Genomic DNA, 13,323 nt, shown 5'->3' on the forward strand with positions numbered 1-13,323 from the left:
CCCACTGACGTTCCATGTTCTAAGAGCCTTCCTGACTTCCTAACATAGTCTGCATTCTAAGGTCCTTTCCAGCTCAAAGATCTCATGATAGGAGTTAATTATAGTTCCTTTGGTGGTTGACATTGGACTTCATATATTTATAGTTGACCAAGTCAATTATGTGGTGACTAATCATGAACAATGAACCCATTAGTTGTATCTATGGCAGAGATCACAGGCAGAGAAATGCCCACAGCCGCCTTCCAGCTTTTGTATATGTGCTATGCTCTATAGAATGCTTCATAGGCTTGGGAGCACTGATGGGGGATGGTACCAAGACAAGATCTTTGGGGTCTGGTATCACTTCCCTGCATAGAAAATGATGAAAGCAGACTAGGGACCTCACTGGGAGAGTCTAGAAAGTGGTTTATTTTCCCTGTACTGGCTTCCCATTTCTCTCTTTCCTTCAGATCACATCAAATGTGGACTGAGCAAAGCCCTCACCAGCCTTTTCCCTTATCAGAAACCTAGTCAAATATTTAGATTTCCTAAGCTTTTCCAAAACAGGCAAAACACTGAAGGTTTTTCTCATCTTACTTTGTCCCTTTCTCTTCCTCCTTAAGTTACCTCCCACTTATCTGGATGTATGTAGTATCCCACCTCCCGTGCCCTCCCTTTCCCCTTTCCCCTCAGGTAGAATAGAAGGGAAGGGAACATGCACTTATTAAGTACCTACTATGTACCGGGCATGGCGCCAAATGCTTTGGAGGTAGTATTTCCTTTGATTTTCACAACAGCCCTGGGGGGTGGGGGTGGGGTAGGTGTTGTTATTATTCTCACTTTACAGTTGGGGAAACTGAAGCCAATAGCAATTTGGTAACTTGCCCAAGGTAACACAGCTTGGAAGTGTCTGAGGCTGGATTAGAACTCAGATTTTCCTGACTCCAGGACCACTGCACTTCCCACTCCCTGCACCATTCAAAGACAGGGACTAATTTTCACTTTGTATTTGCAGACACTTAATACATGTTGAATTCAATTAAATTTTTGACTTGTTCTAATAGAGAGCAGTTGAGATATCAAGAAATTGGGTAATGGGTACAGTAGACGTCAATAAAAAATGGCAACTTTAAGAAATATATATATATTTAAAAAATATTTTGTTAAATATTTCCCAATTAAAATTGTCTCCTTTACTTTCTCCCTCCCTATCTCCATGCCTTCTTCCTTCCTTCTTTCTTTTTTCTTTCTTCCTTCCTTTCTTCTTTCTTTTTCTTCCTTCCTCCCTCCCTCCCTTCTTCTCTCCTTCCTTCCTTCCTTCCTCCCTTTCTTTGTTTCTTTCTTTGTTTCTTTCTTCCTTCCTTTCTTCGTTTCTTTCTTTCTTCATTTCTTTCTTTCTTCGTTTCTTTCTTTCTTTCTTTCTTTCTCTCTTTCTTTCTTTCTTTCTTTCTTTCTTTCTTTCTTTGTTTCTTCATTTCTTTCTTCCTTCCTTCCTTCCTTCCTTCCTTCCTTCCTTTCTTTCTTTCTTTCTTTCTTTCTTTCTTTCTTTCTTTCTTTCTTTCTTTCTTTCTTTCTTTCTTTCTTTCTTTCTTTCTTTTTCTTTCTTTCCTTCCTTCTTTCTTTTGATTCTATTAAGTGCATAGCATTGCAACTAGCCATCATCTTGGAAGATAAACATTTTTTCCAAATAGTTTATCATTTTTCCCTTTCTTTTATGTGAAAATTAGCCAGAGCCCTCTGGTTAATGTGAACATTGGCTAGTTGAAGTCTGTCCATTCTTCAAGGCCAAATTAAAATGCCACTAACTTCTTCAAGACCTCTTTTTGTACTGATCCTCCCAGGAGTATTGCTGATGGCTGAAGATGAATTCATTTTCCATTGTTAGAGGACAGAATGATGCCTCTAGTTCCAACATTCTACTGGAGTCAGAAACCAGGATACAGGTCACAGAACTGGAAAAATAAAGGTGACAAACTGTATGCAGAGAGTAATCATGGTCAGAATCAGTGGTATGAGCAGAGTCCAAGTGGTGAATGAAATGATAGAATCTAACACCAAGTAAACAACAAGGAAATACATCTGATGAAGCATTTAATCAATTCTCTGCATTTCTTCCTCTGAACAAGTAGGTATTTTTGTGCCTGACTAACCAAAGCTGGACAGCTCCTTCTGTGGCTGCCTTACAATGGCCCCCATGAAATGTCAGAGAACATCTTGATATCCCCGTAATATATGTGATTCCTCCTCCCTCTGGAGGGCAACACCATCCTTGTCTTAGGAAACCGATCGGAGACCATTTGATGCTACAATGGTAGCTGTGAGTGTCTTGTCCCCTGAACTGTAAGAATCTTTGAGGATTGGAGTTAGACTTTACTCATCTCTTTATCTCTAGTGTGACTACCAGGCATGCCCTGGTGGGATACCAGAACTATATATAACAGCTCATGTTGAGGTAGGGATTTATGGTTTTAAAAATCCCTGCCATTTTTGTTAAAGAGAAAGAATTAAAAGTACTATTACATAGTACAATCCTTCTATTCAATCCATTCAATCCTTCTATCAGCTTTGTGAGAGTAGGTAAGACAAATATCGTGCCCATTTTCCAGATGAAACTGGGGTGTAGAAGAGTGTAAGGTCATAGGATTTTTGAGTTAGAAGGAACTTTAAAGATCTTCCAATTACACCTCCCTTTTTTTATTAAACAAAGGAGGAAACTGATGCTCACTCAGATAAGTAATGTGACTCACCCAAGGTCACACAGGTAGGTCATAAGTATCAGAGCTGCCAAAATCACCCAGTGGCAGAGTTTGGACTCGAACCTGGGCCTTCTAACCTTCTCAGGCCAGTGTTCTTTCTACTAATAACTTCCCTATGCTGGATTGAGACCATTGGCTTAGTAGAAGGAAATAAAGGCTCCCAGACCTTCTTTAAGGAGGAAGTCATTTGGTTTTTATTGTTTATTTGACTCAAGTGTGTCGGTGACACTCGCCAACTATTATAAACCAGGAGTTCCCCCAGGGCTGGCAGCCTCCCCTGTTTCTCCTGGTTAATTGTCTCTGCCTGGGACTGGCTGCCACAGTCACAAGGCTGAGAGAGGCTTCTTTGCACATTGTCCAAGCTGAGAATCAAAGTGGGAGTAGGAAAACTTGAGTGGGGACATTCAGAATCACCCTCAGAGGCTTCACTTAATAATACGTGGCCCCTTGCCCTGCCTTCTGGGGCTGCCTGTCAACAATAATGGCTTCGGCCTTGTTGGCAGTCATGGCGCCATGAAAGAGCTTGTTCATTTGGTGTGCCCATCGCCACAGAGATATTTTATAAATGAGGAAACTGAGGACTGGAGAGGTGCTGTGCTTTACCCATGGTCACCCACTTAGTGGGTGGTGGTGCTGGGACTTAACCATTTATTAAGCACTCACAATGTGCCAGCCACTGTTCTAAGTGCTATAGACATAAAGAAAGCTCAGAAACAGTCCCTACTCTCAAGGAAGTGGAAATCTAATTGAAATCTAATATGCAAATAATTATGTATAAACCCAATCTCAGAGGGAAGGCACTGGGATTAAGGAAAAGGAAGCTAACTTCTTGCATAAGTAGGACTTTTGTTGAGATCTGAAGGAGGGCAGAGATGCCAGGAGGTAGTGCTGGAAAGTTCTGGGCGTGGGGAACAGATACATTACATATTACATATATGTATATACAAAATGTGTACATGTGTATATATGACAATGTATGTATACACTCACAGTATTATATGATGTCTGGGTGTATTTATGGCATTATGGGTGTATGATGGCATTCATAAATGCGTATACTTATACATAAATATACAAATAGACCACAACATATAAAAAAAAACTCATTTGACATTTTATAAATATGTATGTATATCTATACTTTTTATATCCCTATAAACTTAAGGGTGCTATATCAATATTAGTTATTATTATCATCTCCTTCATGAAAAGTCTATCCCTTCCCTAAGTACTCTAGCCCAAACTCACCTCTATTTTCCCCTCATTTTTAATGTATTTACCATGCTTGTGGAGATTTAGTCATATACACTGGCATCTCATCAATCTGGAGGTCAGATCTCACAACCTCACCTATGTGAAACACAGCCAGGAGCCAGGAAGGAGGCCAAACAGAGACATCTGGGCAGCTCAAACAGATTACACTGGAACGTCACTTCTAGAAGAGGCCCTGTGGCTGTCACACAGAGGTTATTTACTCTTTACAGATTCACTCCCAAGTCAAGACATGGCCCGTGATGTTATTGGAATAACAACAACAAATTATTCAATGACCTTGGTGAGTTGGTTCCTTGCCCTGGGGTGACGAGAAGGAGCGAATTGGAAAGGGGAGCAAGGCTGCTGAATGCATTCAATCAGATGTTTGTTCAGGGTGAGAGTTGAGGGTCTGAGAGCCAAGGAGAAGAAAAATGCTTATTGTCATTCAATCAAATTTAATTTGACTCTATTTTCGAGGGGAAATAGGGACAAGACTCTTGACAAGTGAGGTATTTCAGAATGTCAGGCCCATCTTGCCCCCATCATATTCCTTTGATTCAGGTCAGTGCCTAAGCTGTGTGCAGTAATGAAAGGGGAGGTGAGCACATTACGAGGTTCCCCAGTCTGCATCTCACCTAGGTTGACTTCGGGGAAGATGTGCTCCCTGAATACCCTGCTTCTGTCCCCCCCCCCCGCCCCTTTTCTCTTCATTGAGTGGTGTCTGGAGCTAGGTTCATTAAGGATTCTGGAGGAACTCGCCAGAACTGAGTCTTTGAGGGGATGCCTTGGGTCTGTGTACATGGTGGAAAAAAGGAAGAGGCAGGGTAGGCAGGGTAGGGCAGAGCCCCAAACTGGGATGGATCACTGCCTGTCCTAACTGTGTCCTTGGGCAGGTCACTGGCTCTCAGTTGCCTCATCTCTTAACTTAAGCAGGGATGATAATGACCTGTAAGGCCCACCTCACAGGGGATGTCCTGAGGCTCAGTAGAGATCAAGAGTGCAAAATGCTTTGTGACTACCGGTTTCTGCAATATTCAGCAGAGTCAAAAGGTCTGAGTTCAAATCCTAGCTGCATCACTTACAAATGACTGCCAATCCTTGGGCCTTGATTTCTTTTTGTTTAAAATGAAGAGTTTGGACTACATGGTCTTGGAGGTCTGTTTAGGTCCATTTAGGGTCTGGCATTCTATGCCCTATATGAGGCATTATCATCAGCAAAGCATCTGGCCTCAGATACTTATTAGCTGTGTGATGCTGGGAAAGTCATTTAACCTGAGCCTCGGTTACCTTATCTGTAAAATGGGGGCAAGAATAACGCTGCCTCACTGGGAGTGTTGTAAGAATCAAATGAAATAAAATGTGAAATGCTTTATAAGCTTTAAAGAGCTATATTAAGCTTTTATTACCATCCTCTAGGTTAGGCAAGCCAACAGCAGCAATACTTTTACTTCAGACAGTTATCAGCTATGTGGACACCAGACCAGTCATTCAACTTGGTTGAAACTCAGTTTCCTTATCTGTAAAATGAGGGGGTTGTACTTGGTAGTTTCTAACCAAGTCTAGGATCCTATGAGCCAATGACCTATGCTCCCATGATCATCTTGGCTTCCAGCACCCCTCTTTGGGTTTCCACTGAGAATACAAATCCAATACTCAGCTCTCCGAGACCTCAGTGGCAACTCAGAAACATCACCCCCTTTCCTGCTCTGAAGAAACTTGTTGTCCTTTTTCCCAACTCTGCTCTGACTGCCCGGCTGCCCAGCACTTGGAAACACCAGCCCTCTGAGGACATTCAGAATTGCCTGCCTCCTGATGACTGGATAATTATCTGCAAGAGTTGGATAGGCTGGCCGAAGCCTGTACTCCTCACAGGAGGACGACAAAGTAACAGAATTGGCAGTGCATGCCGTACCCTGAGTGGAGAGCACAGAAATGAATTGGAAACACGTCCAAACTGGAACATGGAGTTTGGGGAGTCACAGAGGAGAGACTGATTAGTTGGAAAAGGGTCTCTGCCATCTTCCAGTGATTCAGGTTTTGGAAAGCGGGGTGGGGGGGTGTTGGGGAGGTATAAACAGAAAAGTCTTTGACTGGGAGCCAAATCAGAAATTGGAGAGAATAAGAACCTTTTTATAAACTTATACAATATGAGAGCTGGAAGGGCTTTGGAACATAGAATATCAAAGCTTGAAGGACCATTAGAACATAAGATGTCAGAACTGGAATAGCCTTAGGACATAGAATGTCAGTACGGAATGGACTTTAGAACGTAGAATGTCGGAGCTAGAAGGACCATTAGAACATAAGATGTCCCAGCTGAAATGAGCCTTAGACTATAGAATGCCAGCATCAGAAGGATCCTTAGAACACAGAATTTAGAGATGGAAGGATATTAGAACACAGAACACAGGTCTGGTAGGGACTTTAGAGAAAACTTTCAGAGATGGATAGGGCCTCAGAACCTAAGATACCAGAACTGGAAGGACCTTAAATACCACAATTCAGGTTCCCAAGTGCCTACCCTGATGTTTGCTATTTTTATACAGACTGCCCTGGGCTCAGAACTGTTGTTAGTCATGTAGAGCAAGGGTCTTAGACTCAAATCAGATTAAAATGTTGTCGTTGCTGTCGTTTTTCCTTTGTTCTCAAAGAGGACCATGATGTCAGGAAGATGATGCCGTGACTTACAAGTGAATTGAGGGGAGTGCTGTGCAAGGTCACCAGCCTCACTTTCTCCTATGGAGCCAGCTGGGTCCAGTGACAAGATATAGATCAAGACAACGGGATATGGCCCTGGCAAACTAAAATGTAATTGGCAAATGCTTAATAAAGGAAATGAAAATGCAATACAATCCAGATGATGTTAACTTGTGGTTTTCTGAATCAATATGTCTCAGCAGGGATCCATTTCTCTTTGAGTTTGATATTGCTGAGGTAACTATCTTCTCATTGTTATTCAAACATTGATATTGTTGCATAGCTGGGCCCCACAACCCAGTGCTTCACAAAGTCTCCCCTCCCCTCCCCTCTCCTTTCCTCCCCCTCCCCCCCCCCTCCCTCCCTTCCCCTCCTTTCCTCTCCCCTCCCCTCCCCTTCCCCTTTTTTTTTTAAAGCAATTGGGGTTAAGTAACTTGCTCATGGTTACACGGCCAGTTATTTCTGGGTGTGGTGCTGAGTGTCTGAGCCCAGATTTGATCCCCAGGTCATCCTGACACTGGAGCCGGTGCTCTTACTCGCTGAGCCACCTGGCTGCCCCTAAGCAATTGGGGTTAAGTAACTTGCTCAAGGTTACATGGCCAAGTGTTTCTGGGTGGGTGCTAAGTGTCTGAGCCCGGATTCGATCCCCAGGTCATCCCAACACTGGAGCTGGTGCTCTTACTCGCTGTGCTACCTGGCTGCCCCCGCCTTCCCTTTTCTTAACTCCCTTACTAGTTAAAAGCTACCCGAAGACAAGGGCTATGAAAATCAGCAAGAGATGAGGAAAGTCCAAGAGTAGTAAATGAATGATATGGAAATGAACCCTGGCCTCTCCAGACCTGGGTTCTTCTACTTGGTGACTTATGGCTTAGGTTTCTGCAACAGATGGTCTATGCTTCTGAATACAGTCAGTTGAAGAGAAAACATCATGACCCCTTGAAGGACAGTGCCAGACCAAAGTTTACCACATCAATTATAGAACAAATGTTCTAGGATTCATCACACATGGTAAGAATCTTCTGTTTCTGAGTAAATTGTGGGGAGGTTTCCACTTACGGTATTGATTTCCAAGTTCTGGCATCCTATGGTTGGAGAGGATCTCAAAAGTCCCATCTATTTCAACCCCTAGCCCCCAAATGAATACCCCCTATAATATGGACAAACACAACTGAATTGATCATTAATTTATGAAATTATAAAATTATGAAATTGGGGCAGGCATGCCCAATTCTTTGGGTACTTGCTGGAAAAGACCATGTCTGGCAGCGGGAAATGGGGCAGCAATCACACTTTATTAAGACACAGAGACAAGTAGTAAAAAGGTCCAGGGCAGATGGCAGCTTTGGAATGGGGAATGGGATAGTGAAGGAAGATGGGCCCCAGGGGAAGAGTATGGGGGAGGGAGAGGCAGAGAATTTTACTCAATAACTATGAATTAGAATTGGGAGCACTTGGACCAAATGCGAATAAAGGGTGCTCGGGGGCAGGTGTTTGAAGTGTCATTTTATAGGTTGATTTTTTTGGAGAAACAGACCAATTCTGATCTGTGCCAGCTTGGGCTTAGTTCATTAGCATATCCAAATCACCTCAAAGTTATTGGTAAAACGTCAAATTTATCATCTCAAAGTTATCAGCACCTTTTGGAAGTTCTACTGGTCTAGAACTGTGGAGGTCTGGATTTGTTCTGGAATTTATGTATCATAGGCCAGGAACTTTGGCAAGAAGCACCTTGATGGTTTCCTCTGACTTGGCATATTATCACCAGGATGTGAATTTTGGTTAATATATGATACAGTTTGTAAATTATGCTCCTTTGATCTTTGCAAAGTTTGTGAGTGACTTCCAGATTCCCATTTGCAATCTTATTTCCTGCTGTGGTCCCATATTGTCTACCTATAAAACTTACTGTACTGACTAGAAGCAAGGTGTGGGCAGGGGACCAGAACAAGATATAATTTCAACACTACAGTTCACCCAAAAGAAGGAGACCCAAATGGTGAGAGGAATTGGAATGGCTGAGGGATCCACTGAGGATCAATTGGAGGAAATGGAGATGCCAAGTCTGTAGAGGACAAGACTGAAGGAGCACATGATAGTTCTTTTCAAGACCTGGAACAGAAGGGAGATTCAACTCATTCTACTTGACCACAAAGAGTAGAACTAGAAACAAGGAGCAGAAGTTTCCAAGAGGCAGATTTAGTCATAAAGTGAGGGAAAACTTCCTAACAATGAAAGACATCTCAAAATGGAATGTGTATGGCAAGTGGTGATGGAGGAGAGGGTGTTCTTCATTATGGGATGCCTACTTGTTTGAGATGTTGAAAGAGGAAGTCCTCTTCAGCTATATGTAATGTTAGATGGACTCTGCCATTCTTCCAGGTTCACTGAATCTCAGAATTGGAAGGAACTTCCAAGGTCATCTAGTAAAACTGTTACTTGAACCAGTTTCCCCAACAAGAAGTAGGTCAATCATCCTTCCAATCAACTTTCTTTACCACATACCCAACAAGAGGTGGGCCAACCATCTTTTTTTTTTCTCTTTTTGGAGGGCAATTGGGGTTAAGTGACTTGCCCAAGGTCACATGGCTAGTTTTTGTGTTAAGTGTCTGAGGCTGGATTTGAACTCAAGTCCTTCTGACTCCAGGGCTGGTGCTCTATTCACTGCGCCACCTAGCTGCCCCACCAACCATCTTTTCAATCAATTCTCTTTACCATCAATAAATTCAGTCTTCTCTACTACATATCCAGCAAGTAGTGGGCCAACCATTCTTTCAATCAATACTCTGTATTACATATCCAACAAGTGTTAGGTCAACCATCCTTTCAATTAATCAGTAAGCATTTATTTAGCACTTACTATATGCCAAGCACTAGGCTAAGAATTGGAGATACAAGAAAAAAATAAAAATAGTCCCTGCCTTTAAAAAGTGAACATTTTAATGAGTGAGGCAACATATATGTAAATAGACACATACAAGATGCATACAGAGTAGATGGAAGGCAACCTTTAGAAAGGAAGGCACTACTGGGAAAAAAACAACTAAGAGGTGACCCTTGAGTCAAGTCTTAATGGAAGCCAGGATTTCTAAGAAATGGAAGTGATATGGGAGAGCATTGTAGTCATCAGGGAAATCAAGTACTAAGGTATGCAGATGGGAGATGAAGGATCTTGTGTGAGGAACAATAGATAGGATGGCTACACCATAGAAAAATAGGAAACAACCCTAAATGCCACCGAAGGAATTTGTATTAGAGTAATAGGGAGACATGGGAGCTTATTGAGCAGGGGCAGGGGCAGAAGTGGGGGAGCAGGGGCATGGTATTCAGTGAGAGGGAATCCATTTCCTCCAGAGGCAGCCCATTCTACTGCTGGGCTAATAGTTAGGAAGTTTTTCCTTCCATCAAAATTAAATGTGCCTCTTTCCAACTTCCATCCATTGTTTTCAGCTCTGCCCTTGAAGTCCCAGCAGAACAAGTCTAATGAATCCCTCTTTCACATGACAATCCTTTAATTACTCTAAAACAGCTAGCACAGGAGGAAGCATGTCACAGCAAAATGATTTCTTCTAGACCTGGACTTCATTTCTGATTCTTGCATTTACTATCAGTGACCTTTATAAAAAGACAGAGTTTGACTGGAAATCTCCAAGGAACATAAAGCTCTGTGATCTTATGTGCTCCCCACCTTTCTTCCAGCAAGCTAAGCATTCCTGGTTCTCTTTTTTTCTTTGCTTTTTTTTTGGAGGGCAATTGGGGTTAAGTGACTTGCCCAAGGTCACACGGCTAGTTTTGTGTTAAGTGTCTGAGGCCGGATTTGAACTCAGGTACTCCTGACTCCAGGGCCAGTGCTCTATTCACTGTGCCACCTAGCTGCCCCAGCATTCCTGGTTCTTTCAGTATCAACCACACTGTTGTCTGATACTGAGACATCCAGTCTCCCCGCCTCCCCCCTTACAACTGTGCTTTAGTTTTGTAAAACTGAGGGGTTTTGGTTAGAAAGCCTCTATGATCCCCTCCAGTGCCAATATTCTATGTTCTAATATGACATACTATGATCTTATGTTAGTTACAGGACACTTATAACTTGTCCTTTCTTTCTCTATTCCAGGTTGGTATCATAATCCAATTCCTTCCTGGGGAATACACAGAGTTTCCATATATTTTCTTCTTGGAAGTTTTATTTATAGATCTGTGGGTTGCTGGGCAAATTTCCCTTTTCACTCAGGACCTAGCCTGGTACCAGGAGCCTAGTGGGCACTCCATAAAAGCTCTTAGTTGGCTGGGAGAATGTGGACGTATGTATAATGTCAGCCTGCAGGCCCTGAGGCTATTTGGCATTCTAAGTGGGTTTTTCCAAATAGAAATGTTAAGACTGATCATGGTTTCAGAATCAGTCTCCTAGTGCTGGAAAGACCTTCATGGTCATCCAGTCCAGCCCTTTCATTTCACACATGAAGAGATGGAAGCAGGGAGGGGACATGCCTTGCCCAAAGTTAGACACGTAGTTAGTGACATTACCAGAGCTAGAACACGTTTTCTGACTTTGAATCCTGAGCTCTTCCATGGCTTGCTCCAACTATGTGAATGAGCCCAGGCCACTTACACACTGCTTGTGCAAAGGACCCTGAGTTAGGCTCAGAAGTCTTAGGTTCAAATTCTGATTAGGACAATTACTTACTCACTAGAGGCGGGACCCTGAGCAAGTTCTCTATTGTTTAGAGAGGTCTTGGCTTTTTCCTCTCTAAAATGAGGTCATGGGGACGAAAGAATAACAGAGGTCCCTTCCAGTTTGAAATTTCATATATATATATATATATGTATATATATATATGTAATATGTGTACATGTGTGTGTAAAAAATTATATGTATAGACATGTGTAAAATATATGTGTATGTGTGTCTAATTTACATACATATACAAATATTATATTCTATATATACATATAGCGGGAGATCCATATGGGATATATATCCCATATTTTCTGGATAGAAAATTGGGACACATAAGCATGAGCAAGTTCAAAGCCTTCAACAATGTTCATTTTCTTTTCCTGTAGTCAGGCCTTTTCTAGTCAGAAAGTCTGGGACACGAGAGCTTCACAGTTACACAGACATCAGAGGTTGGATTAATTTTTCTTTCTGTACTCTTATCTTTTCTGTTGGTTTATCTTCTTGGGGCCAGGATTTTTCTCTTGAGCATTTGGCCATTAGTTTATCTTCCTCCCTCTTTGGCTCCTCACCCTTTCACTGCTGTATAGATTCCAGAGATTGGGCTATTTTGGGGGGGGTGCCCAGAATTCTCATGCTGGGGGTAATGGAGGTCCATCTTACCTCTGGGACGGATGAGAAAACGAGACCCTTCTAGGTATTCAGTTACCTTTTATTCAGGCCTGACATTCTATAGTTGTGAGGGGTGTGTGTGTGTGTGTGTGTGTGTGTGTGTGTGTGTGTGAGTGTGTGTGTGTAGAGTAGAGAATGAGAGAGAGGGAGACTGAGACAGACTTATAGAGATTAGGAAAGACAGAGACAGAAAGGGACAGATTTAGAGGGACATAGATGGGGAGGCAGAAGCAGAGGCAGAGAAAGATGGTAAGAGATAGCTGAAATGTTGATGCCTTATTTTACCTCCTCCCTCCAGATTGAGTGAAAGCTTTAACCCCCAATCTCCCTCCAAGGGTCCATGGGACTGCAGGGCAGAAATAAATATCAGGAAGCTGGAAAAATAACAGACAGCATCTGAAATGCTTGTTCCTGAGCCTCAGGCCTGTACAGCACCCAAGCCCTGAGATAGGAAAGTCACTATTTGCCACGGCTTTGTACATGGGCTGCCGGGGCAGGAAACTGGGCCCATGACCCTGCAGAAGAGGTAAACAGCTCCCCCTCATCTCTGTTATTTTGAATAAACATCTCTTGAGGCAGGAAAGAACCTGGTAACAATAATAGCACTAGTGATGGTAGATAATACAGCAACATCCATCTCATTTCATCTTTTTTTCAGCAGAGAATAAAGAATTTTATTAAACTCTATCCCAGGGTTCCCCAAAAGTGGGTTAGGCTCAGACAATCAGCTTCTGGTTTCATTCTTTGTACTCCCATCCCTAGGCCCTAGAGTCCAGGGGTGGGGAACCTGCAACCTCGAGGCCACCTGTAGCCTTCTAGGTCCCTTTTGACTGAGTCCAAGTTTTACAGAACAAATCCTTTTATGAAGGGGATTTGTTCTGTGAAGTTTGGATTCAGTCAAAGGGCCACACTTGAGGACCTAGAGGGCTACGTGTGCCCTTGAGGCTGCAGGTTCCCCATCCCTGCTGGCCTACACTGTGTGTGTAGTAGGTACTTCATAAATACTTGTTGATTGGTTTCAGAAACTAAGTGACTGAAGGGATTTTAGAGATGTCTGGTCTAATGCCTCCATTTTGCAGATGAGGAAACTGAGGACCAGAGAAAGGAAGGCCTATGCGAAGTCCTACAAAAAGTTAGGGGCAGAACCAGGGTGGACAAGAATTTTCTGCCCCACTCTCAGTGGGGACCATTCAGAGCCTTACCCTGTCAATTTCCAAATTTTGTTTAGTTGGGTAACTCAGCTTGTCCTCTCCCTCTCCCTCTCCCTCTCCCTCTCCCTCTCCTTCTCCTTCTCCT

General features: G+C 42.8%; 1 long non-coding RNA gene across 2 annotated transcripts in view; it reads left to right on the top strand.

The window, feature by feature from the left end:
* The window catches only part of LOC138158006 (uncharacterized), a 292,753-nt gene that overhangs the window by 173,561 nt on the left and 105,869 nt on the right, over positions 1-13,323 (top strand). Inside the window, exon 3 of one of the 2 annotated variants that reach the window (XR_011167532.1) lies at positions 6,641-6,915. The exons of the other annotated variant lie outside the window; for it this stretch is intronic. This is a non-coding gene — a long non-coding RNA (uncharacterized lncRNA). Of the gene's footprint in view, positions 1-6,640; positions 6,916-13,323 lie in introns of those variants that run through there. 2 annotated transcript variants of the gene reach the window in all.

This window comes from Petaurus breviceps, unplaced genomic scaffold (genome assembly GCF_028583685.1).
Source record: "Petaurus breviceps papuanus isolate PSGF00001 unplaced genomic scaffold, PetGlider_PUasm1.0 174, whole genome shotgun sequence".
Taxonomy (NCBI): Eukaryota; Metazoa; Chordata; class Mammalia; order Diprotodontia; family Petauridae; genus Petaurus; species Petaurus breviceps.